Source organism: Sorex fumeus, unplaced genomic scaffold (assembly GCF_029834395.1).
Source record: "Sorex fumeus unplaced genomic scaffold, SorFum_2.1 ptg000079l, whole genome shotgun sequence".
Taxonomy (NCBI): Eukaryota; Metazoa; Chordata; class Mammalia; order Eulipotyphla; family Soricidae; genus Sorex; species Sorex fumeus.
In genome coordinates this window covers 6482047-6507681 of record NW_026606136.1, presented here as the reverse complement: position 1 = coordinate 6507681, position 25635 = coordinate 6482047, and positions in this window count along the sequence as shown.

Sequence of the window (25635 nt, the reverse complement as noted above, 5' to 3'; positions counted from 1 at the left end):
TTCCTTTCACTTCCACCCAGCCTCAGGCCTCGGAGGTTCTTCTGGGTCTTCCTGTTGTGTGGGAGAGAACTCGATTGGGTCTCACAGACAGTGAGCCAGGCCAGGCGCGGGGGAAACAGCACCTTGGTCACCAAAGAAGCTTCTGCTCAGCCTCGAGCTCCTGATCCAGAGGGTCGGGTCGGAGCCAGTCAGGGGCATCCAGAGCGGGAGATAGAGCCAGAGGAGCAAACCCTTTCAAAGCGCCTGGAGAGAGGATCGGGCTTTGCCTGGGGCCCTTCCAAGCAAGAGTCAGCAGCTGTCCCCGGGGCCTGGGAAGTAGCTGCCCAGGAGACAAGACTGAGGAAAGTTCCTGCCCCGCACCTGTGACTCAGGCGGTGTTGGCAGGGAAGAGCTGACCACGGAGGGGGCCCTGACCGCACACCCGGAACCCAGCCCCGCTGGGGCCACCGGCACTCTCTCCATCTCTGCCCAGACCAGCGCCCCGGCCTCATCTGTGGCCCCCTAACTCAGCAGTGCACAGTGTTCCCGTGTGACAGCAGGGCGTCACGTGGGGCCAGTGGGTGGACGTGGGTGCCCCGTGCTGAGCAGGAGGTGAGGCAGGAGCAGGTGTGGGGAGTGAGTGGGGCAGCCGAGAAGCAGCGGGCACATGCCCAGTGTGAAGGGCTGCAGGCACGTCCTCCCTGGCCCTGGACACGCTCTAGCCAAATCACCTAACGCATAATTAAACAGTGTGTGAGTGGGGGCTGGAGCGATAGCACAGCGGGTAGGGCATTTGCCTTGCATGAGGCCATCCTGGGTTCAGTTTCCAGGTCCCCCAAGCACCGCCAGGAGTAATTCCAGAAGTAACTCTTGTGCATCGCCGGGTGTGACCCAAAAAGCAAATGAGTAAATAAATAAGTAAATTAAACAGGGTGTGAATGCCCAGTAAAATATGTGTACTTTCCCTTTGTTTGACACTAAAAGGTCAGCGCCAGAGCCCAGAGCCATAGTACAGAGGGCCGGGCCACTTGCACACGGGCAGCCAGTGTTTGATCCCAGAGAGTCACCTGAGCACAGAGCTAGGAGTAAGCCCTGAGCATCACCCAGTGAGGCTCACATTTAGAGAAAAAGCCGTCAAAGTATTCAAGTACATTTAACTAACCATTCAACAAGCAAAAACGTTTCCTAAATATCCGATCAGAAGTGAGAAACCTATCCACTTTTCCTCTAAGAAAATATGCAAACTTTCCTGTTGACAGCTGCTGCAAACTACCCGCCACCAGCCTGCGCAGACATCAGACTAGTCACCTTCCAGCGGGAACCACCAACCTGCCCGCAGGTGAGCTGCACACAGCCAACTCGGGTCCGATCCCCAGCATCCCATGTGGTCCCTTGAGCCCATCAAGAAGTGACCCCTGAGCACACAGCAAGGAGTAAGCTCTGATCCCAGCCAGGTGCAGCCCAAAACCTAAAAAAATTACAAAGCTCACCTATTGGGCTTCTTAGTGAACAGTAAAGTCCAATAATTAATCTGGTTTTAGGACAATTAAACCCTAAACACATCGCGACCGTTGCCGAAAGCTCATAGTTAAAGGAGAAGGTTCTTTCAGTAATATTGTCAATCCCACTGTGTGATTTATTCACAATTTCCCCTTCCAGGGTTCTAGGCCCTGATCAATGTGCAATGCCTCCAGGGAGTCTATTATTTGAAAACAGTCACCAGCGTCTTAGAAATAAGAACACCTGCCTTTGTTGCTAGCATATTCTAGAATAACCCATTAAATTGGACCATCACGGTCCTTAATTCTAAGCACATTCATAATTAGTTATCTCAAAGACAAGTCTGAAAGTACTGAAATAGAATCCTGCATAGTACCACTGTAACTGTGTTTACACCTGTTCAACAATAGGCTTAATCAAGGAAACTTTCCTTATCATTTCAGTACATTTATTCTACACTTGAAACTAAATAAAGAAACTACTCTATTTTAAGAATGCAGCTTCTTCTGGTGTCATTCTCATGAATTTAAATAAGAAACCAGTAGTGGTCACCATCTGAGAGGACCAATCACACAGGCTTCCTGGTGATTAAGTACTCATGGAACCAAGCATCATCCAGAGAGAGTCCCAGAGGCCAGACTTGATGCCAATTCCTCTTCAGTTCATCAAGTCCTTCAGGGGCCCAGGAGACAGCTCCAGGGGTGGAATACCTGCCCACCACATGCCAAGTCATGAATTCCATGCCCAGCACACAGGCCCCCATGCGTGGCTGAGCACAGCCTCTGTTAAAAGGTAAAATGATTATTACCTGCATGCTAGATAAATTCCTTCAAGACCGTCCTGCCAGGTGAGTGGGGTCGTGAGCCCACGCCAGCAGGCACATGGCCACTCGAGGTTCTGTTTTGTGCCCTGAGGCTCAGGGAGACCCTCCGGGCATGCGTCCCACACACTCCCCTAGCACTCAGCAATGCCACTCAGCTTGGCAGTCATTTCTCCCGTGGGGTGGCGTTCACCAGAGGAGTGGACAAAGCTCTAAGGACCTGCTGCTTCAGAGCATCTGACGGTTCCCGGGGAGCCGTGCTGCCCACATGCAGTGCCTGGATTCATCTTTAATTATCACAGTCAGCCCAATTGTGTCGTCTCTGGGCTCACTAAGGTCACAGGAGATGAGGCCCTGTTGAGTGTTCCTGTGGCATCCCTTCGGGGAGAGGGTGACCTGGCACCTCGCAGGCCTGTCTGACGTGGAGTAAGTGTCCTACTTCGTCACACCTCTAATGGGATACTCTTCCCTGAAACCCGCGTGTTGCCCGCTTTTGTGGCGTTCCCTTGTGTTAATATTTTAACAGTGATTTTATGGCCGACTTCAGAGTGGGGGCTGCCTAGGAAACACCAAGAAACGGATTTCAAAATGTGAAGACTCATGTGAAGCTTCCACATGAGTCTGAGAGAGTCACCCGTGGGAACAGGCAGACACTGGGGGGTCCTTGCTAGAGCCCGTTAGCGGGGTGGGGGGCGGTGGACATCAGCGCTACGTAAATGAAATGTCACCATTCGCCGGGCACTTTTCTCTCAACCCCCACGTGCAGTCGTGTCCTCCCTTTAGGCTGTGCGAGCGGGAGCAGGACTCGGGCAGGAAGATGCTCCCGGCTCGGAGGCAGCGAGAGGCCAGCCCACCTGGACACGCTTCCCAACTGGGCTGACAGCCAGTGGCCTCTGGGTGGGCCTCCTGCCTCCCCTCAGTGGACAGTGGGTGCGAGGGCCCCTCTGAAACATGAGCTTCATGCACCTGTAAGGACTCGCGGCGGTGGGAGTCCCACGCAGGACGGCTGGGGTGCCCTCACCCAACCCCACACGGATAGGAGCTGGGGTGGGCACACGAGATGGGGGGTTGGGATTGTGTGTGTGGAACGCCATCACTGAGAGCACTGCAAATAAGAGCCCCAATAACAAGGAAAAAATAACAATCCATGAGAAAAATAAAAATAAGTGAATCTTCCATTTACGTTTTTTTTTAAATCTACAAAGTTACTTTGCCTGGAAATGACTTTTGGCTCAGATTTTAATAGATAGGTAAAGCGAAATTTCACCGGAAGAGTTTGTCCTTAGAATATGGCATGTAAAAAAAAGTAGGTAAGCCTGCTGAATGATTCTGGATATGCCAGTTTTGTATTGGCTTCGTGGGGAATAAGTAGGTTCACTGAGAAAGTCTTGCATCTTAAAGACTTACATATCCAACCTGAAAACATTTGTTTGGTCCTTGAAAGCTACTGCGGCCAAATTATTTTCTCATTTGTCATTCATTGCTTGCCAACAACAGCCACTTTTCTGCCATGAAGATTAGCTGGGTACTTTGAAGAGTAGAGAAATGGGGCACCTTTAACTGCATCTAACAGTGTATTCACAAACGAAGCCTTGCAAAGTCATCACCAAATGCTGCATTATCTCGCAGGTTCCAAAGCGAGCTACTCCAGTTACTCTACGCCTAGTGTGAGAGGCCCTGAAACATCCTGCAGCCATGAGATCTCAGGACAGCAAAGTCTTGCTCTGAAAAAACAACAAAGCAAGCGATGTCCTTGTGGAAGGTCAGTGAAGCCACTCTGGCTGGCTTGCCAGGAAGGGCCTTTTCCCCAGACTGGTCCCAACGGTCTCATTTTGCTCTGTACAAAATGTAATAAGGAGAGACAGTCTGTAAGTAGAACACCGGGTGATATTGAGGCGGTTAAAAGTTAATACTTGAGGCACATAAACCCTAAGAAGACTTACAACTCTGTCTGTTCAAAACTGTATTTCTTGCTATATACCATACTTATTTTCCTACTCTAAAATGAGAATAAATTATGACCAACACCGCAGTTTTCAAAGGTGATTGTTGACATTATCAAACGTAGAGCCGCCCTACCTCAAATTTTCACATAAAAGCAAAACTTCCAGCGTCCACATGGGTCGTTTACCTTCATCAACGGGACTTTATTTGCAGGTTCTAACAGCAACAGGGAGAACTCATGCACCCCTGTGAGATCTTGCTTGGGGTAGAGAACCCTGAAATAATCCGGGCTCCTGTGAAACAGGCGGTTTCTCTCCACGGCTATTAAGAACTGTCCTTCCAAACGCCAGCTCCCAACACAACACAGCCTCTCACGGTGCTGGTTGAGCACTCGTGTGGAACTATAATACGGGCTTGTGCAAGTTACCAACTTCATAAAAAGCACCCCCCTGGGCTGGAGCGATAGCACGGCGGGAAGGGCATTTGCCTTGCACGCGGCTGACCCGGGTTCAATTCCCAGCATCCCATATGGTCCCCTGAGCACTGCCAGGAGTAATTCCTGAGTGCAGAGCCAGGAGTAACCCCTGAGCATCGCAGGGTATGACCCAAAAAGGAAAAAAAAAAGCACTCAAGCGCTGGGTATTACCCAGATGACACAGAAGAGCACAGAGAGGTCACTGTCAGAGCAGGGACTGACTGCCCACCCCACTCTCCCTGCGACGCAGACTTTACCACTGCCCTTTCCTGAGAACATTCCCCTCCCGGCTGAGTGTGTCTGGCCTTCCAGAATGGCCTCGGAGCCCGCCTTTAGCTGAGTCAGGCTCAGCCCTGCAGTCTGTGTCTGTGCTCTGCTCAGTGTCCAGACAGAAAGGCCCAGAATTAGCCCAGGAATGAGGCTGCCCTCTGCCCTTCTCTGGTGCCCTCCCCCCACTGCCCACCCACCCACTCTATTCCCCTCTGCCCATGTCACTGCCCTCTCCACCCCCTGTATCCCCCATCCCAGGGAAGAGCCTGGGCTGCATCTGCCTAGTGCTCTTCTCTCTCTCTCTCTCTCTCTCTCTCTCTCTCTCTCTCTCTCTCTCTCTCTCTCTTCTCTCTCTCTCTCTCTCTCTCTCTTTCTCTCTCTCTCTCTCTCTCTCTCTCTCTCTCTCTCTCTCATCCCCCTCCCCTTGTGGCCCAAAGAGGGTGGGCTGGACAGACAGACAGACAGACAGCGGGTCAAGCACTTGCATGCACTTGCCCGGGTTTGATCCCTGGCTCTATGTAGGGTCCCCTGACACTGTCAGGATTGCTCCTGGGACCTGTGCTCTGCACACCCCTGCATCACAAAGCAGAATCTTCTAAAACGGAACCCAACCTCACAAGTGGTCGCAGACTCTGACACTCTCAAACCCTCGCTGCTCCATGCTGCCCCCTCATCCTCCTGGGGCTGGCGTGTGCACCAGACTCCGAGTCGGGAGCTCCCCCACTTGTTGCTCGGGGCACCATCCCCCGCCCACCCGCAGTGAAGCCTCACTCTGCCCTGAGCCTTCTGCCCGCACCAAGGCGCCTCTGTCTCCGGGATTTGGCTGATGCCTCAGTAGCACACGTGCCCGTGGAGAATAGTCGCTAACGCTTTCTCCCAGCAAGAAGTCCTTGGAATTTTAACCCCCTGCCACTGCTTCACTGGGAGGGAATTGTCCTTCTATCCTCACAACTTTGTATGAATTTAATTCCATCATTTGTTCTAACAAAGCATTTCCATAAGTAGCAATCACCTGCAATGGCTTCCATGCAATCCTGCAAGAACAGAAGTCGTGTTTACCGCTGATGTGCGTGATATCTGCACCGTGGCCATTCCGAATCTCAGCAGGACACTTCCCTAAAAGCGGACTGACACATATTATTTTCAGCTTTAGAGGTTTACCAAGGGGCCAAGTTATATCAGGAAAAGGCAGAATCCAAGACCTATTTGGAAAAGCGAGTTGCCAGAGCAGAACAATGAGAGCAACACTCTCCCCCGTTGGTCCAGCACCACGCTGGCAAATTCCACACGGGCCACCCCACGGTCTCCGCTTCCTTTTCGAAGACTGAAACGGATGAAAGGTTCTGGCAGGGAAGTCAACGGAAATGAGCTGTGCAGAACCTCCGAGATTCAAGACTAAGGAACTGCTGACCCGGAGGCTCCGAGCTCTGAGGGCGATGGGGGAAACCCTAACAGTGGACCGTTGGGTTTTAGATCCCGATACCACCAAACACGACGGCAAAGGAAGATGCTGCCATCACCATGGAGACAAGCGAATGTTTTTCTCACGATGGAGTGAAACTGTCCCAGTTAATTTCTCACCAGCAATCACATCCAATGGTGTGGGGGGCTACTCCTGACTCAGTGCTCAGAACTGACCCGGCAGGTTTGGTTTAAAGAGAAGTTTCTCCACAGGACCCAAAAGGAGAGAGAGAGAGAGAGAGAGAGAGAGAGAGAGAGAGAGAGAGAGAGAACAAAAGGGAGTGCCCTGCCACAGAGGCAGGGTGGGATGGGGGGATGGGGGTGGGAGGGATGCTGGGACCCGTGGTGGTGGAGGATGGGCACTGGTGGAGGGACGGGTGCTTGATCATTGTTTAACTGAAACCCAAGCACAAAAATTTGTAAGTCTATAACTGTACCTCATGGTGTTTCACTAATAAAAAAAAAATTTTAAAAATTAAAAATTAAAAAAAGAAAGTTTCTTAGATAAGGCTTAAAAGATAAACTATTCAACATAAATGTATTCACTGAGTCATTTCTACGCATGTAGAGTAGCAAGTTATTTGAAGTCAGATATAAAATTTCACATGATGTCACTGATGTGGGTAATTTAACTTAAAAAACAAGATCCTTCGGGTAAAGGAAAATTGTGTTAGATTACTGATCAGTATTCACTCTAGCTGTGTCATGGTAGATCACAAAGAAGTGTTGGCAACCCTAAAAAAAAAGGAGGGACTTGATTTTTAAGACAGAGAATTACTGATTTGCTGAGTGTGACTTTAAGTGGCCACAGATACTGCCGTGGTCCCCCAAAGCAGGCAGTATGCCTGCTCAAACTAAAACCATAAAACCCATTTGACCTAAGTGACAGTTGGCATTCTCCACAAGGAAATCTTCTCGGGGCCAGAATTTAATATGACATCATCTAAGGTAAAAATAACCAGGAAAATGAAACACATAATAAAGGGCAATTATCTGAGAAGATGACATTCACCTCAAAAGGAATCAGATGTCGAAACCCAGAGAAAGGAATTTTAAATTGGTTTTGATGACTCTCCTAAAGAAAAAGATACACAAACATATATCTACAAAAAATTTGGGCTGGAGCGATAGCACAGCGGTAGGGCGTTCGCCTTACATGCGGCCAACATGGCCGACCCGAGTTCAATTCCTCCGCCCCTCTCGGAGAGCCCGGCAAGCTACCGAGAGTATTCGATATGCCAGACACAGTAACAACAAAGTCTCCAATGGAGACGTTACTGGGCCCGCTCGAGCAACAAAAAATTTAAAAAAAAATCTCAGTGAAAAAAAGAAATAAAAAGAAGAATACAAAGTAAAGGAATTCTGGAATGAAAATGACATTAACTTAAATTTGAAGTTTCATCTATTGATTAAGGTGTCCCATATTGATAATGTTAATGTATAGAGTAATCTCTCCCACAAATGCAGAGTCAGTATGAAAAAATGTGGAAAAATATGAAAAAGATAAAAAATAAATGTGCCTTTCCTCCCTGTCCTAATGAGACCCTGAGTCGCCGCCCACGAACAGCTTCTCTGGCTCCTCATCAAGCTGCTTAATGGCCATGATCCCAGAGACTCAGGAACAAATCTCAGAACCCAGCAGGTTTTGGCAAGAAATCCCTCCAGATTTAATTGTTAAAATTTCAGAATTTCAAAATCGCGTGGCCAATACTGCAGCCACGCGATATCATATGTTATTCATAACCAACAATAGAAAACAAATTGTCTACTGTTACCTTTTCATCAGAACTGAGCATTGGGGTAAAATATCAAATAATAATGGTGGGTGTGGTGTCAAAATATTGAATATAATCAAAGTAGAGAGAGAGTAATTTGGAAATCACCTGCCCCACAGGTAGGGGGAGGGTGTGGGACGGGGGTATACTGGGGTTTTTGGTGGTGGAGAATGGGCACTGTTGAAGGGATGGGTGTTTCATTGTATGACAAAGACTTAAACCTGAAAGCTTTGTAACTGCTCTCATGGTGATTCAATAGATAAAATTATAAAAATGGGGGGAAAAAAGTAAGGTAGAGTTCATGCACAACTCAATCAGCCTAAGCAAGCACTGTCCTCCCATTGTTCATCGATTTGCTCCAGCGGACCCAGTAACGTCTCCATTGGAGACTTTGTTGTTACTGTCTGGCATATCGAATACGTCACGGGGAGCTTGCCAGGCTCTGCTGTGCGGGCAAGATACTCTCGGTAGCTTGCCAGGCTCTGCCGTGCGGGCGAGATACTCTCGATAGCTTGCCCGGCTCTCCGAGAGGGGCGGAGGAATCGAACTCGGGTCGGCCATGTTGGCTGCGTGCTAGGCAAACGCCCTACCGCTGTGCTATCGCTCCAGTCCAATAAGTGGCTGAATAAATAGCAGTACTCCTACATAAAATAAATAAATAAATAAAATGTAATCACAAGGTCAGGACCTAATATAGCCTATCAAAGAGTATGACATGTAAGTAATTGGTGCTGTAAAAGGTAATGATAGAAAAAAGCACATGTACAAATGCAATATGCCTATGTATGTACATACAGATACGCAAAAATTTATTTATATCACAACCAAGTCGAGATGAAAATTCTCAGCAAGCATCAGAAAAGTAAACAGACCCTACTGTGCCATGTCTTGGTCATGAAAGAAAATAAAACTTAAAAGCAACAAGAAACACACACTTGGATGCACACAAACACGTCCACGGATGTGCCACACTGACAATAATGGCTGTGGTGGGAGGGAATGTTCTCGTTAGACTTCCGGAGACAGCAGAGAGGGGACCTCTCCTCAGCCTCAGAGAATTCTGTACATTCAGCCTTGAATATTGCTGTTGGCTTCACAACAGCCTTAACGTTCCAAAAGAATTACACACACTCACACACACATACACAGTCGCACACGCACACACCACACACACACACATACACGCATACACACACTCGTACACTCACACACAGGTGCACACACACATACTCAAGTTGGATGTTGCTTCTTGATTCTGGGATACAAACTCAGTGCCTGCGTCCCACCCGTCTCTCCTAGAAGTGTGGACACACAACACACAGCCTTTTCTCTGAGGTCTGAATCTTGGTCACCGCATCAGGAGTTGCAGTCAACACTCCGTGCGCCCTCGCTGGCGAGTGCCAGCAGCATGCTGGGTGCAGCAGGGTGGGTGGCCGGGTTCTCCCAGGACCTTCAGGCTCTTCCTCTCTCAGCCTCAGGAGGGCCCAGAGACCAGACAAGCAGGCTGATGACTGGGATGGAATTCACCAGAGCCCGTAGCCAGGAGTGGGTTCTCTCGTTTCCTCCCCGGGACAGGAATCTCAGGCCTCACTCCTGGGACAGAAAGTTGAGAGCGACACACGGTCCCCTCTCGAACCACATATTTCCCACACAGAGGAAGAGTAGGTGCCCTTCCCTCCAAACAGCACGGGCCAGGGGACGGCTCAGCGTGAGGACACTCGCACACGGACAACCAGGCTGGATCCCGGCAACACATGCCACACATGGTCCTCTGAGCACTGCTGAGTGCTCAGAACCAGGAGTAAGTCCTGAGCATTGCTGCTGTGACCCCAAAGAAAAAATAATAAAACTCATGTCACAGGCACAAGTAACTTCTAGTGGACAGATGGGACCATCACTACACATCTAGCAGATCAAGTCTGTCCCTCCTCCCTCCCTCCCTCCATCCCTCCCTCCCTTCTCTCTCTCCCTCCTTCCCTGCCTCTCCCTGTCTCTCCCTCTCTCCCTCCCTCCCTCTCTCTCTGTCTCTCTGTCTCTCTCACTCTGTCTCTCTCCCTTCCTCCCTCTCTCTGTCTTTCTTTCTCTCTCTCCCCCTCTCTGTCTCTCCTTCCCTCCCTTCCTCCCTCCCTCTCTCTCTGTCTCTCTCTGTCTCTCTCTCTATCACACACACACACACACACACACACACACACACACACACACACACATCTTACAGACACACCCTTTCTATGCACACCTTCCTCGTACCAAGTCAGCAAATGTACAACTGTCTGCCCAGGGTGGGGAGGGCGGTCTGAAAGCCTCAGGCTTGAGTGAGGTCCTGTAACCTCACCTTTGCAGTGCGTGTGCATGCAGGACACTGAACTCTGCGATTCCCTTGTGAAACGGATTTTCAACCAACTTTCTGCAACCACGTCCTCTGAGTGGTGCCAGGCAGATTTGAAAGCAGAAAATGCCGTTTCGGTCCTATTTGAACATTTTCCAGTTTCCTGGCTCCATGACAACATGAACCCAAGATCAGAAATCAGGGTGTCTCCTTCCTGTTTCTGAGAAGATGGGTCAAGCAGAGAGAATGTGACCGGGAGCCCATCGGGCGTAAGTGACCCACTGAGGTGAGCTCACGCAGGCTGGTAGCGCCCACCAGAGGCCTGGGGGTCCCTTTCGTTCCCAGGCATTTGTTCCTGAGAATGGCTCGTCGGCCACCCCGGCTGAATTCATCCTATCATCTTCCATGGTCTTACATTTTTGCTGTACTTCTACTAATGACGTTCAAACTCGGCAAGATTAGAAATGAATTTTTCTTCCTTTTGTTGTTGCCTTTGAATCAGGCCAGACTCTTCCTTCCCCTCCTCAATTACGCTGCCAGAAAAACTACCCAGAACTTGAAAATAAACCAAAGATATATGGTGCATCTTTTACAAAGCCAGACAGACAGAAGCGAAGGCCACACTGGGGTCATCCTGAAGTACACTTCATCTGATCGACTGGCTACGACAGTCTCAACTTCTGAGGCACAGTGGGGTTACTTGTGACTTAGAGATTTTCACAGACCAGCCATGTATGTCTCTCCTTGGAAGTAGCTGGCATAGCATACACGCTGGCCCTGTCAGGCCGCCTGCTCTCAGCCTAGCCCAGAAAGCTTCCCTCCATCCAGTACCCCAGCTCCAAACCCATGGAACATCCGCTCGGCCCTTCAGGAGCTGCTAAGTCTCCATTCTCCGTTAGCAGGATCTCACCCTAAGAACAGGGCGTTTAGGGGGCTGGAGCCATAGCACAGCAGGTAGGGTGTCTGCCTTGCACGCAACCAACATGGCCAACCCGGGTTCGATCCCCAGCATCCCATATGGTCCCCCGGGCACCGCCAGGAGTAATTCCTGAGTGCATGAGCCAGGAGTAACCCCTGAGCATCGCCGGGTGTGACCCAAAAAGCCCCCCCCCCCCCTGCAATAAAAAGAGCACGGCCAGGGTTCCAGGCGTCCCCGTCACTGGGACGAGACCTTTCGACATCTAAGTCCCCAGTGGGGTGCGGTCCTGCCAGAGACCCACTCAGCCACGTGCCAGGCCTACGCCCCCGCCGCCCCGCAGGAAGCAAACACGTCCAGGGCTTCCCTCAGCCCTTGGCAGTGCCTTCTGACAGCGAATTCCTTGTGTTCCATGAATTACTGAACCAGCCGACCCTGCCCCACGGCGCAGACTCACTGAGAACCCCAACCCTTCCCCACCTCCCATCAGCCCCTCGCTCCCCTCCCAGCCTCTGACACTTTGCCCTGGCATGATCTGCACTTGGGACACTTGGGGACCCCTCAGAGGGCTGCCTTGTGCCCCGGAAGAACCCGCAGCCCACAGGTACCACTGAAGTCGCTGTTCGAGCAGACGCTTGTAGGCTCAGGCCTAGAAGCCTGTCCCCGGTTCGCTCCCAAGCACGGGGGTCGGACCTCGCACCGTAAGCTTTGCTTCACTCTTCCCCCAAGCTGGGTCTCCTTCCGGGAAGGACGCACCGTGGCCACGCAGTGGAGGGAAGGAGGGCACTGACCTCCAGCGGGCTCAGGCCTCGCCACCATGCGAGTCAGCTGCCCTGAGCCTGCCGCAGCCCCGCCTGGGTGTCGGAGCCAAGGGCAGGGCCCGCCCCAGCCAGCCTTCCCCCTCTCATACAGGGGCCTCAGGGAGTGGGGGACCCACTGCGGAAGGACCCCGTCTCTCCCTGGAGTCAGAGTTTGCTGGGTCTGGCTCTCCTGGCCCAGCTCCGGATGCTGAACCATGTTCTCTCATCTCTCTCCATGGAAGGGAGATAAACTGGGTTTTGCTTTTTTGTTTGTTTGTTTGTTTTAATGAGATGAGACAGGTATGGTTCCGACTCTCACAGCTGCTGGGAATGCGAAGCACCGAGGCCATGCTGGAGAAGTGTCGGCAGCTTCGAGTCACACTCACGACCCTTCCCACGACCTGCACCCACCTGCCCACATTCCCACCAAAGAGCAAGAGAGCCAACGCCTTCTCCGGACAAAGCACCTCTGCACACCCACAGCGCTGGAAGGTTAAGAGTCAGACACTTGAAATGTCTGTCAGCTGGTGGGTGACTGGCCACACAAACTCTATACACACACACACACACACACACACACAGCAGGTTCTTGATGTGCAGAGACCCCAGAGGAGCAACTGAGCCCACACCGAAGGCTGCATGTTGGAAACTAGCAACTCCCTGTCAGAACAGGAAAGGAAGAGGGAAGGACACACTCCCACCAGTGACCGCCAGGGGTTAGCTCGGGGTCGCCAGCAAAGGAGAAGGGTGTGTGGATGGGAGCGAGGGTGATGCTCTTTTTCTTGATCGTGATAGGAATGTGCAGGTGTCCGTTCATGGCACTCACATATCATTCCACAAAGGGCAGCGTTGCTGGCTTTAACGTGCTCCCCGGTAAAAGCCACTTGTGAGTCTCAACATCTCTGAGTGTAGTTTGAGCAAAAGTCTTATGCCACAGATTGGGGGGCTTAATCCAAAGAAACGGTGGATGAGGAAGGGAACTAAGGAATGAAAGCCACTTACAGATGAAATGCTGGTTTGCTTTCTAAAACCCAAGCATGTGTTTTATTTTTAAAGCGCCTTCCTGAAGTGTAATGTCATTTATGCACTAGGGGTTCCTCCGCTGTAAGTGTGCAAATATAATCCTCCGTGATTTTACGGCGTATACAATTGCCACCAGCTGCTCCTAGAAGCTGCCCACCGCCCAGCAACCCTCTCCACACTCCGGACAGATTCCTTCCACCCGCACCAGCAAGGCTATGAGCAATGAGAAATAGGAAACCAGCAGCAGGACCCACAGCCCTTGCCCGGACGCCCCAGAGGGACATTCTGCAGGGCCTCGAAGATGACCATCCCCTCTGCTTGGTCTCGGCTTCCGGATCCCCGAGTCCCCCTCCACGGCACCACCAGAATGCGGCTGTGGGCAGCCACCCACCTCCTGCTGCACTCACGCTTCCCTGCCCTGACCTCCGATCTCTGCCCCTGACGGTGTCTTTGTCTAGAACCTTCCTCGATGTTCAACGGTCTTCTGGTATCTGACAGCTAAGACCGTTGTCAGACTTGGGGATCTGACAGACAGTTTCTCTCCTGCTGATACCCTGCTGGTGCTTTGATGCTGTCTGTCTGGTCTGGAGGCTCTTGGCCTGTTCTTCATCTGTTTCCTCAAGAGCTTCCTGAAATGTGGTTCTGTTGAATCCTCTAGTTCACTGGTTCCTGCTCTGCCCCTCAGCACAGAGCCCTATAGGGACCCCCACATGGGCCCTGTATAGGGGTCCTGCCCTCAGCACAGAGCCCTGTAGAGACCCCCATAGGGGTCCTCTATAGGGGTCCTGCCCTCAGCACAGAGCCCCTCTGGGGACCCTCTTTCTGTTGGTGGTTGTAGTTTATAACTCTGAAATTTTTGTCAAAAAAAAGTGCACATTTGAATATCACCACGTTTTCAAAAATTCTGATATTTTATGCCAGTTAGTGGCGAGGACATCGCACGTTCTCTCTTCTCGGGTTCTGGCGTTAATCCTCCCTGCCAAAGCTCAGCTCTCTCTGTCAGCTGCCCTCCCCACTGAAATCTAGCAACGTTCCACACGCACTCAAAGGGGAGCAGAGAAATACAGATGCTCAGGGGTGCCCACAACACCGAGGGGTAAACTCGCCCTCGAGGCAGGAGGGTGCAGCCCAGGCCCCAGCGCTGAGGTGGGATGTTCGCCTTGGCGCAGCCAATCCCCAGCACCACACAAGGTCCCCTGTGCCCAGCAGCCCTGAGCAAGATTCAAAAACTCAAAAAGAATAAAGGAAGAATGACGTGAAAATACTGAACTCTTAGGTTAGGTACCCGAAAGCCAGACCAGCCAGACTGCAGCCATGACAGGAACAGCTAACTAAATGCTAATTTTTGACTAGGCCTACTTTTCTGTTTCCCAGAAACTGAACTTGCAATTTCTGGTAAGAAACTGCCAGATTATCTGACTGGTCATGAGGGGTCACTTTGTCCATTGTTTGGAACAACCACAAACTGACTGTCACTATGTCCATTTTTTTGGAACAACCAGAAACTGTTATCAAATGTTGACTAATCGCTGACGACTGTTGCTTGATCACTGCTATCACGGTGCTTGCTCAACCTTGGAACCTATATAGGTTCACTTGGAGGTCGGGGTCACTATCAAGAGACACTTTGTGGGCGAGGTGGCTGACCCCAGTTAACTGGAATAAAACCCCTTTGCACTTGCATTCCTGTCTCTCTGACTCTGAGTTCGTTCACGCCGTGACCCAGAAACCCAGGTACAACACTTAAAAAACAGAAAAGAAGAAAAAGCAAGCGAACCCTCCTAATGAGAGAAACCGGGAACCCCGACTTCCCCGGTGAGGGACACAGGCCAAGTGAAAACGTGTGCCCTTGTTCTCCCGATGCACTCAGATTCTCTGAGCACTGGCTCTCAGCTCCCTTCCGGTCACGTCTCTAATGACCCGGTCTCCGTGCGGGCCAGTCGGCATCAGGGCGGGACTCATCAGCGCCAGCCGGAACACCCAAGATCATGGCATCTGACCATCAGTCGGATTATCTGCAGCTGAACAGACCAGAGGAAGAGCCTTGTCTCCAGGGTTCCTCATCTCATTCCTCCATCAAGCCTTCCGGCTTCAAGAAAATCAGGGAGGGATGGAGAAACGACTGGTAATTTCCGTCTCTCGCCTGCCCTGGAATCCGAATCCCTTTATTCTCACCCAGAAACATCCAGAGGAACCTTGCTCAGAGCTGCCACCGCCAACAGCGTCTGCTCCGGAACTGGTGCCAAGGACAAGAAGGACAGGGGCACAGTTTAGCACCAGAACCGAGCAGAGCCGGAAACGCAGCCTGCCTGGCAGGAAATCCCACCCTAACGCGAAGCCCTCACCCCCGGTGGCTGAAGAGTGAGAAGGGTGACACCCACACAGAGCTGGAGCCAGCCAGCCTCCTCCAGGGATCCGGGTGGGGAGAGATGCTCTCGGGTCCCGGGTGGGGAACGGGGCCGGAAACGCTTCAAGCCCAGAGGTCAGCGTGTCTCAGATGCTGCGACTACTGCTCCCGGGGGCGCAGGAAGGTAGCAGCCAGCCAGACGCCCCGTGGGGGCAGGCGCACACTTCCCAATCATCCGAGGCCACCGTGTCCCCCCACCTGTCCCGACAGTGCCACGCCAGCCCCTCCACCACCCGCCAGGGCTTTCAGAAATATTCTGAAGATAATTTTACTTGCTTTTTCGAATGTTCAGAAAAAGGCCAAGATGCAAATATAAAAGTGGAATGTCGAGGTAAATGTTTTGTGAACTACACGGGGACAGCACAGGAACCAGAACTCAACAGGTGGCGGGGACAGACCTTTAGTGAAACACTGACCAGCTCTTACTTCCAAAACTGCTACTTCTAGAACATTCTGCTCCATCCCCTGGGGGCTGCTCTAGCCTCTATGCTACATAAGACATCTATCAAGTGTTTTCAGACTTTGTTTCAAGAGAAGATAAAACAGGGCTGGAGGCACAGCGGGGAGGGCATTTGCCTTGCATGCCGCTGGAGCGATAGCACAGCGGTAGGGCATTTGCCTTGCGTGTGGCCGGCCCTGCCTGAGGAAGGATCGATTCCTCAGCCCCCTCTTGGAGAGCCGGGCAAGCTACTGAGAATATCCCGCCCACACGGCAAAGGCTGGCAAGCTACCCGCGACGTAGTCAATATGCCAAACACCGTAACAACAATTCTCACAATGGAGATGTTACTGGGCCCACTCGAGCAAATCAATGAACAATGGGAGGACAGTGCTACGGTGCGGCCGACCCGGATTCAATTCCCAGCATCCCACTGGGTCCCCTGAGCACCGCCAGGAGTGATTCCTGAGTTCAGAGCCAGGAGTAATCTCTGTGCATCTCTGGGTGTGATCCAAAAACCAAAAAAAAAAAAAAAAAAGAAAGAAAGGAAAGGAGAGAGAGAGAAAGAGAGAGAGAGAGAGAGGTGTTAAGGCTTTGAATGCCTCTCAGGGTAAGCAAAGGCATACTGCCTCTCAGGGCCTCAGACTCTGGCAGTGAACATTCCAGCCGGGGCTGCCGTTTCCTGGCATGTCCCAGAACACTCGGTGGCATTCTGAGCTAGCACCGCTGCCCTGCGTGGCCACACTCACACGGTGAGTTAGATGCTGGCTTCTAGATGAAGGTTGAAAAGAAGTGAGAAGGTGACTCCGGGGCGTATCAGCATCACTGGAGCATGATTAATCAGATGGTTCTGGGAAACCTCCACAGCCTCCGCCTTCCCATCAAGGCCGGCGCGCTTCCGCGTGATGGATTAGGCCAGCTCCTTGCCTGCAGCCTGCCTGGCACCTTGCCTCCCTGCCTGCAGGGCCCAGGGGCCTCTTCACAGGAACCTTTTCTCCTCTGAGCCTTGGGTGATAAACAGCTGCAGTCAGAACAACAGGTGGAAATGCCGCCCTGCATCCCGTTACGTGACGCTTTCAGCGTTTAGCGGACCACTGAGCACAGAACTTTATGCACCGGTGAAATGAGAGAACTGAGGGGAGGTCTTACATCTTAAAGCTCATGCGACATACTCCAAGAATACCTTGCAACATATGAGCTCCAGGGGGCGGGGAGGAAGCTTTTGCCTCACATCTAGCTGACCCCAGCTTTATCCCGGTCACCGCCCAAGGTGACAGCAGCAAGCAGGAGGGACCCCTGAGCGCAGAGCCAGGTGAGTCCACTGGGTGGACTCAACGCCCCAAACGCCCCAAAATAAACACTGACTTTACATCATGCTGCTTACTTTGATTCCATAACACATACTCAGTGATCTGATATGCTGTTCATGAGACTAATATTGCTGCATTTATGACTCAAAATTATATGTTGACACTCATTGTTCTTGATTCAAGCAACCATGCACATCAAGCTACAAGGAAAAGGTATCATTGCAGAACAAAGAGATTATACCCTTTATCTGGTTCTGTGGCTAATTTCTTGAGCCTTCTGAAAAGCCAAGTATTAGACAGCACAACAAAGAAGAAAACCGGCTGGGGGCGCCACAGCTCCCGGAGAATGCTCCAGGTCCCAAACAGAGCCGATATCACCGGGAGGTCCCAGATGGGGTAGGTGCTGCATCCCGCCTTCTCCAGATGGAACCCCGGTGACCATGAGCCTGCAAGCGGGCACCAGGACATTCTTTTTCCAAACCAGATATATACAAAGTGTATATATATATATACACTCCTTATATACAAAGTGATCAATGGAAAGTAAATCATCCAACGTTTCTCCCTGAAAATCAGACTTAACTCTCTTGCAAACCACAACACCCAAAAGGAGAGAGAGAACAGAGGGGAATGCCCTGCCACAGAGGTAGGGTGGGATGGGGGGAATGGGGGGCGGGAGGGATACTGGGATCCGTGGTGGTGGGAAATGGGCGCTGGTGGAGGGATGGGTATTCGAAATAAATAAGGTAAAGGTAAAGGCCCTCCCGTTGTTCATCGATTTGCTCGAGTGGGCCCAGTAACGTCTCCAATGGAGACTTCGTTGTTACTGTGTCTGGCATATCAAGTACATCACGGGGAGCTTGCCAGGCTCTGCTGTGCGGGCGAGATACTCTCGGTAGCTTGCCGGGCTCCCCGAGAGGGGCGGAGGAATTGAACTCGGGTCGTCCATGTTGGCTGTGTGCAAGGCAAACGCTCTACCGCTATGCTATCGCAAATTGAATCTCCATGAGATTACGCAGTTACGAAATAAATAAATAAAAAATAAAAAATCCAAGTATTAGCAGGGCACAGTTTTACATTTCTCCCATCTCAGGTCTCAGTCATATGCCATTAAAGCCCCATTTTCACAGTACTTTATGAAAAAATTGGTCAAATGTAATTATTTTGTGGCAATTTTTGTGTCAGTCTATTTTCATTGTAAACTCAACATAAATCAAACTCTTTCCTCTGCCTTGATCTGAAACGCTTGGCGAGCTACTGTGGGCAAGAGGCAAGTGAGAGGCCACACGGGTTAGAGGTGTTGCTGCGCTCAGCCATAAATCACCACCACAACCAAGAAAACGGAGTGAGCGGCTGCCCCGAAGGCCTGCCCTACCGAGTCTTTCTCTCCCGATCCTTCCGAAAGAAAACTCACATGCTCTCTGACATCATAGAATACACGTTCTAGAATTTTCACTAGAGACATTCTATATGTGTACAGAGTTTTTATTTATCATAAAATTTACAAATTCTATGTGTGTATAGAGTTTTTATCATAACAAATTTAAGATTCGCATATGTTTTTGCATGGAAGTATTTAAGGTAATTCCTTTTGCATGTGTAGGTAACTTCTTTTAACATGCGAAGAGAATTCTAGTATTCTTTTCTAGAATAAAATATGATAATTCATTTACCTGTGGGATAATAATATGGGTTTCTTTCATATTTTGCCTAGAGAATATGGAACACTGGTGCATGTGTATTTCTAGAAAGAGATGCCCTTATTGATTTGGAAAAATACCTAGAACGGTTGAGTCAAATAACAGCTCTGTTTGACTTATTAGGAGGGCGGCATTCCTGAGTGTGCGCAGGAATCATTCCTGGCTCTGTCCCAGGGATCCCTTCTGGAGGTGCTCAGGGGGCGTATGTGGTGACCCAGCATCAACTGCTTGCCAGGCGAGTGCCTTGCCTGCTGGGCTACTCTCCAGCCCTTGTATTTGACTTCTAAAGCTTTCTCATCAAACTGATTTCAAAAATCATTGTATTAATTCATATTCCCATCAAGAGATTACAAGAATTCAAGTTCTTTCATGTTTTTACAAATAAACAGGTGCTGGCATCACAGTCTTTTTGGTTTGTGTATATAAGATATTCAGATAGGAGTTGGTGAAAATTCATTATGATTTTACCTTATTCTGAATGATGTATTACCTTGTTTCTACCGGAGCTTTCTTTCTTTTAAAATCATGTTACTGTGAGTTGCAAAGTTACTCATGGTTGGGATTCAGGCTGGTCCAACACCCAACCCTTCACCAGGGTCCACTTCCTGTCACCAACGTCCTGCTTCCCGCCCACACCCGTGGCAGGAGCCTTTTACTCTTTCATTTCTTAAGGCTTGGTGGTCTGAAGTATCGCTCCTGACAAGTGCCCAGCCTAGCACGGTAGAGTTCTCTTCCCTGTCCTATGGCCACCCGGTGGCATGCTTCTACCGAAGACCAGCTGTCACGTTCTTCGTCTCTATTACCTTTGGGGACTTGTTATTCCCCTGCTATGTTTCTTCGTACCCAAAATGAAATCATTCTGGGTCTGTCCCTCTCCCTCTTAATTGCACTCAGCATGATATTCTCCAGATTCATCCATGTAGTAGCAAATTACATGACTTCACCTCTTTCATGGTCAACTAATATTCGGTATGGTGATTAGAGATGCAGAAGGGTGCATATGTACTATAGTTGTTTTCATCCAGTCATCTGTTCTTCTTTTTTTTAATTTTTTTTATTAGTGAAACACCATGAGGTACAGTTGTAGATTTACAATTTTTTGTGCTTGGGTTTGATTATACAATGATCAAGTACCCGTCCCTCCACCAGTGCCCATTTTCCACCACCATGGATAATATCCCCCCCCACCCCCAACCCCCCATCCCCCCCGCCTCTGTGGCAGGGCAATCCCCTGTGTTCTCTCTCTCCTTTTGGGTGTTGTGGTCTGCAAAAGAGGCATTGAGTGGCAAACATGTTCAGTCCATAGTCTACTTTCGACATGCATCTCCCCGCCTGGGAGGATCCTCCAAACACCCTTTATTTGGTGCTCCCTTCTCTATCTGAGCTGCCCTTTCCTCTAGAATGCCCGTCTGGCCACTAAGCTATGGAGTAATCCTCCTGGTGCTGATCTCAGCTATTCTTGGGTGTTAGTCTCCTATTTTGTTACTTTATGTCCCCAGATGAATGCAATCTTTCTATGTCTATCCCTCTCTTTCTGACTCATTTCGCTTAGCATGATACTTTCCATGTTGTACCACTTGTATGTAAATTTCATGACTTCATCTTTTCTAACAGCTACATAGTACTCCATTGTGTAGATGTACCAAAGTTTCTTTAACCAGTCATCTGTTCTTGGACATTCAGGTTTCTTCCAGTTTCTGGCTTTTGTAAAGAGTGCTGCAATGAACAAACAAGTGCAGATGTCACTTCGACTATACATTTTTGCCTCTCTGGGATATATTCCCAGGAGTGGTATCGTTGGGTCAAATGGGAGCTCAATTTCTAATTTTTTGAGAATCGTCCATACTGTTTTCCAGAAGGGCTGAACCAGTCGGCATTCCCACCAACAGTGAAGGAGTGTCCCTTTCTTGCCACATCCACGCCAGCATCGGTTGCTTTTGTTCTTTTGGATGTGGGCCAGTCTCTGTGGTGTGAGATGGTATCTCATTGTGGTTTTGATCTGCATCTCCCTGATGATTAATGATGTAGAGCATTTTCTCATGTGCTTTTTTGCCATTCGGATTTCTTCTTTGAGAAAGTTTCTGTTCATTTCATTGCCCCATTTTTGGATGGGGAAGTCATCTGTTCTTAAACAATTCAGTCGTTCCCAATTTTGGTGAATGTGAATGGTGTTGCTATGAACACAGAAGTGCATATATTTTTTTCTGCACTGTGTTTTGGAATCTGGAGTCAAGAAAGAGGAACTGTTGGGTCATCTGGAAGGTCAATTGCTAATTTTTTGAGAAGAACCCATTTTTTTTTTCCCAAAAGGCTAGAACAGTTGGCATTGCCATCAGTAGTATTCCCTTTTCCCTATATTCCTGCCAACACTGGTTGTTTTTTTCGTCTTTCTGATGGGTGCCAGTCTCCCTGGTGTGAAGTGATATGTCACCGTTGTTTTGATTTGCATTTCCCTGGTGATTAGAGATGCAAAACATTGTTTTCACACGCCTTTTGGCCATGTGTATGTTTTCTTTGAGAAAGTTTCTGCTCATCTCTGCTCCCCAGTTTTTGATGGGGTTGGATTTTTTCCTTGTAGAGTTCTACCAATGTTACATAGCTTGGCTATTGTCCCTTTATCAGCTACTGATGCTTTTTACTTCTTCGTCTTTTGTCAGCTGTGTATCTCTTTTTGTCCAATATTTTTTCAATTTTACTTATTTTATGTGCTATCGCTCCAGCTCACCCGCACGGCAAAGCCTGGCAAGCTACCCCTAACGTATTCGGCAAGCTACCTGTGACGTATTCAATATGCCAAACACAATAACAACAAGCCTCACGATGGAGATGTTACTGGGCCCGCTCGAGCAAATCGATGAACAACGGGAGGACCGTGACTGTGATTTCTTTTATGTATTTTACTACTTATTTTTTATTTACCTACTTATTTTTTCTTTGGGGGCCACACTCAGTGTTGCTCAGGGATCATCCCTGGAGGAGCTCAGGAGTGATGCATAGCACCAGGGGTTGACATCATGCAAGACCAGTGCCCTCCCTGCGGTAACCACTCAACCCCTACCACTGAACTGTAAACAGACAAAAGCCCCCTTATAAGATGTATTATCTGAAAATGATTTATCTGAGTCTGTCTTTTCTCTTTTCACTTCCTTAATGATAAATTTCAAATTCACGTCCATTCATTATGGTGAAATCCGATTTATCACATCTCTCTTCCCTAGCTCATCCTTTGGGTATTTCTATCTGACCCACCTCCATGTAGCCTCTGTTTTGCTTGCTCACAATTTTAGGTTTCCATTTAGGCCTCTGATCCATTTTAATTCATTTTTATTTGGGTATGACATATGGCTGATGTATGAGGGAACTTCTACTCACTGTACTTAATGATTCCAACACAATTTCTTGACAATATTCACCTCTGAAGTGATTTGAAAGTTTTATTGAAAATCAATATGACGGAGTTTATTCTTCAACCCTCAGTTCTTTGCCACTGGTCTGTTTTTCTAGCATGACATCAACGCCATGTGATCTGGACCAGAAGAGAATAGAGGTTTTGAGGACAAGCAGTGTGAGTCTTCCCATTTTTCTGTGCACATCTACCTAGATGCAGGCATGTATGTGGACGAAGGCATAGATACAGGCGACTCCCAGAAGCCAGGATTTCTTTTATTATGAGAGCAGAATGGACAGTGTGCAGCAGCCCTTAGTCTTTCCCACAGGAGGCACAAACCAAGATGCAAAGAGCTAAAGTATCCTTCTGAGACCTGGGCCCGTAAGTAAGAGTGACAGCTGAAACTACATTGGGGGAGAGAACCCATCTGCACCGTTATACTCGAGACACAAATTCATTTTGTGGAAAAAAATCAAAGAACTATGATTTTAATACGCAAAATGAGAAGCACGACAGAGCTTGGTGGCTTTAGAGGAACTCTCGGAAGTCCTGCTGGAACAAAGTATCGGGAAGAAGCTCCCCCTGGGGCCAGAAGTGCGGAATCCAAAAGCTGACACCAGGTTCTCCTGGCCAACGGCAGCTGAGCTCCCCAGACAGAATCTACCCTATTACGTAGTGTTTCTAAATCGGGTGCCTTGGTTGAGTGGCTGGTTTGCAACTTTCCTAGCACCTAATTACACATTTTGCTTGGTTTTCAGTGGAATGAGAACCACAGACAGAGGGACTGGTACCTAGCCATTTTCTCTGCGAGTTTGTAAGGGATCAAATTAGGTCAACGCTGGAGAGCAGCTAAGTCAGATTTTCCTGAAAAGAAAACCCGCGTGTATCATTGTGGCCGGAACAGGGGGTTCCAGGCTGATTTGGCCACCACGCCCCTTTCCAGAAAAATACCACTCACTCACCATCCTACCCTTCCCCGTGCCCAACCCTACCTTCCTGAAGCCACCATACAGAAAGGGCCCCAGGGGCACCGGGACCTCCTGTGGGCCCCGTTGCCAGGCAGAGGGTTGCTATGACACCAGATACTTTGCAGAAGGCGGCTTCTCACTTCTGCACTCGGTTCCCTGGGGGGAAGCTGGTGACCCTGTCCCCGGGCAGGGGACAGTCAGACCCACACAGACTGGGGACGCCAGGCCAGCACACAAGCTCTCCCCCGGAAGGCGGTAAAGCAGCTTCCTGCCCGGGATTAGCCGCAAGCAGGCTCTTCCACTGGAAGTGGACATGCAGTTTCCGGCCAGCTGCAGCCTGTTTTGTTCGTGGCAGGAATCAGTGCACAAGGTGGAATCAGTCTCCCGATACCAGCAACAGAGTCCCACGGGAAAGGCCAGCCAGAAGCCCAGTGGTGGAGAAAAAAGCTTGGGGCCATTTGGTCAGCATGAAAATGGAGGTTTGCAGCCACCTAACATTTCTCCTCTTCATCTCAGCGGGAACCAACGTCAACCTGAATTAGTCGCTCTTCGTTTTCTTGAATTCTCCTTGAATGATGACTTCTCACTCTGCACCGACCTTGACAAATCAATGTAAACATATTTCACTCTTATAAAATTGGAAGCTCCCTAGATCTGAGACTTAGAAACTGACCCAGAACCAGCTGTTCTAAAGCCGTGTTCCCTTCTGTTGGATGCTGAAGGTGCTCTGGACCATGCCGTGAGGAACAAACAGGGAGAAGAGAGGGGAGACCGTCTCAGCCGCCCTCCTCCAAGGCCGAGTCAGGTCAGGGCCCTGCGCTCTTCCCCCAACCCTTAGGCACAGTCTTGGGGGTTCAAAAGCACAGCCAACATCCCCAGTGCGACACCACAAGAAGCAGTCCCCACCCCTACCTCATGCCCGGGTACGGAAAAGCAGGAACCAGGAGCCACGGCAGTTGAAGAGGCCTGAGGAGACCACCCCTGAGTGAGTCTGAGTTCCACAGTCCCAGAAAATGGGTTGATTGGGGCATAAAACCCAGGGTTTGCCTCTATCCACACAGATCCTTCCAGATGGTTCTACTGAATCCTGCTAGTTTTCCCCTGATTCTCACGGATAGGAATGGTATCAAGACTCACCTGCATGTTTCAGTGGCTGACCGGAAGTCAGTTTCCCTCCCATCAGCCTTGCTGGTCAGCTTCCCGAATAGGCAGTCCACTCACCTCTGGTAGTGAAAATCCTGGCAGCCAGCACTGATGCTAACACAAGGCAGGTACAGCTAAATTTCTGCCAGGAATTGCAAACTGCCCTTCTAGAATGTTCTGGAAGGCAGTTGTGGAGAGAAATGTTTTTTTAATTGTTTTTTTTTAATTTTTTAATTTTTTTTTTTATGGTTCACTCAATAAATAGTAGGTGAAAACAAACACATGATGTTTAAAGGGTGGCCACAATGAGGGATTAACTGAGGTGGGGGCGGCGACCCCCAACCTCTGCTTCCTTAGCAGCCGCTGTTCTCTCTCCTGGGCATGTGCCCGCTTCTTCCTGTCAGAGTTATCCTGTGGTGTCAGAGTCTGTGCAGGTTCCCGCCATGAACTCCCTGCTCTGTCTCTAAAAATAGCAGGAGGCACAGCCCTTAAACAGGACGTCAGGCTCAGCGGACGGAACTCTGACAAGACGCATCTAAGGTGGCCAAGAACTCACCTCACAGCCCAGCCTCATTTATCACAGAGCCTTCACAGGCTCTTCACCTCCCGTCTGGGAGATAAATAAAGTCTTTTCTGAGAAGGAACTGTTAGACAGAACGATGGCTGTCAGCAAGGAAGGATCAATTAGGCTGGGAGTTGGTCCCGGGCCCGGTGGTGAGGGGCTGGAGGGGCTGGGAGGGGACAGAGGAGCTTCCCGGCCACTGTCCCAAGGATGCCACAGGGTGCAGCAGGATGCCGCGAGGGCACTTCCATCCTCCCCCTTGAATGCCGTCCCCGTGGGAGTATTCGGGCTGGGGGCTGGCAGGGGTACTGACAAACACCGACTCACCCTGGGGGCTGCTAGCCTAGGTGAGCACTTGTCAGTCACTCACCCCATCTTGTCAACTGTTTCACTGACTCCTTCTCGCCCAAGGACAACAGTGAAGGGTAA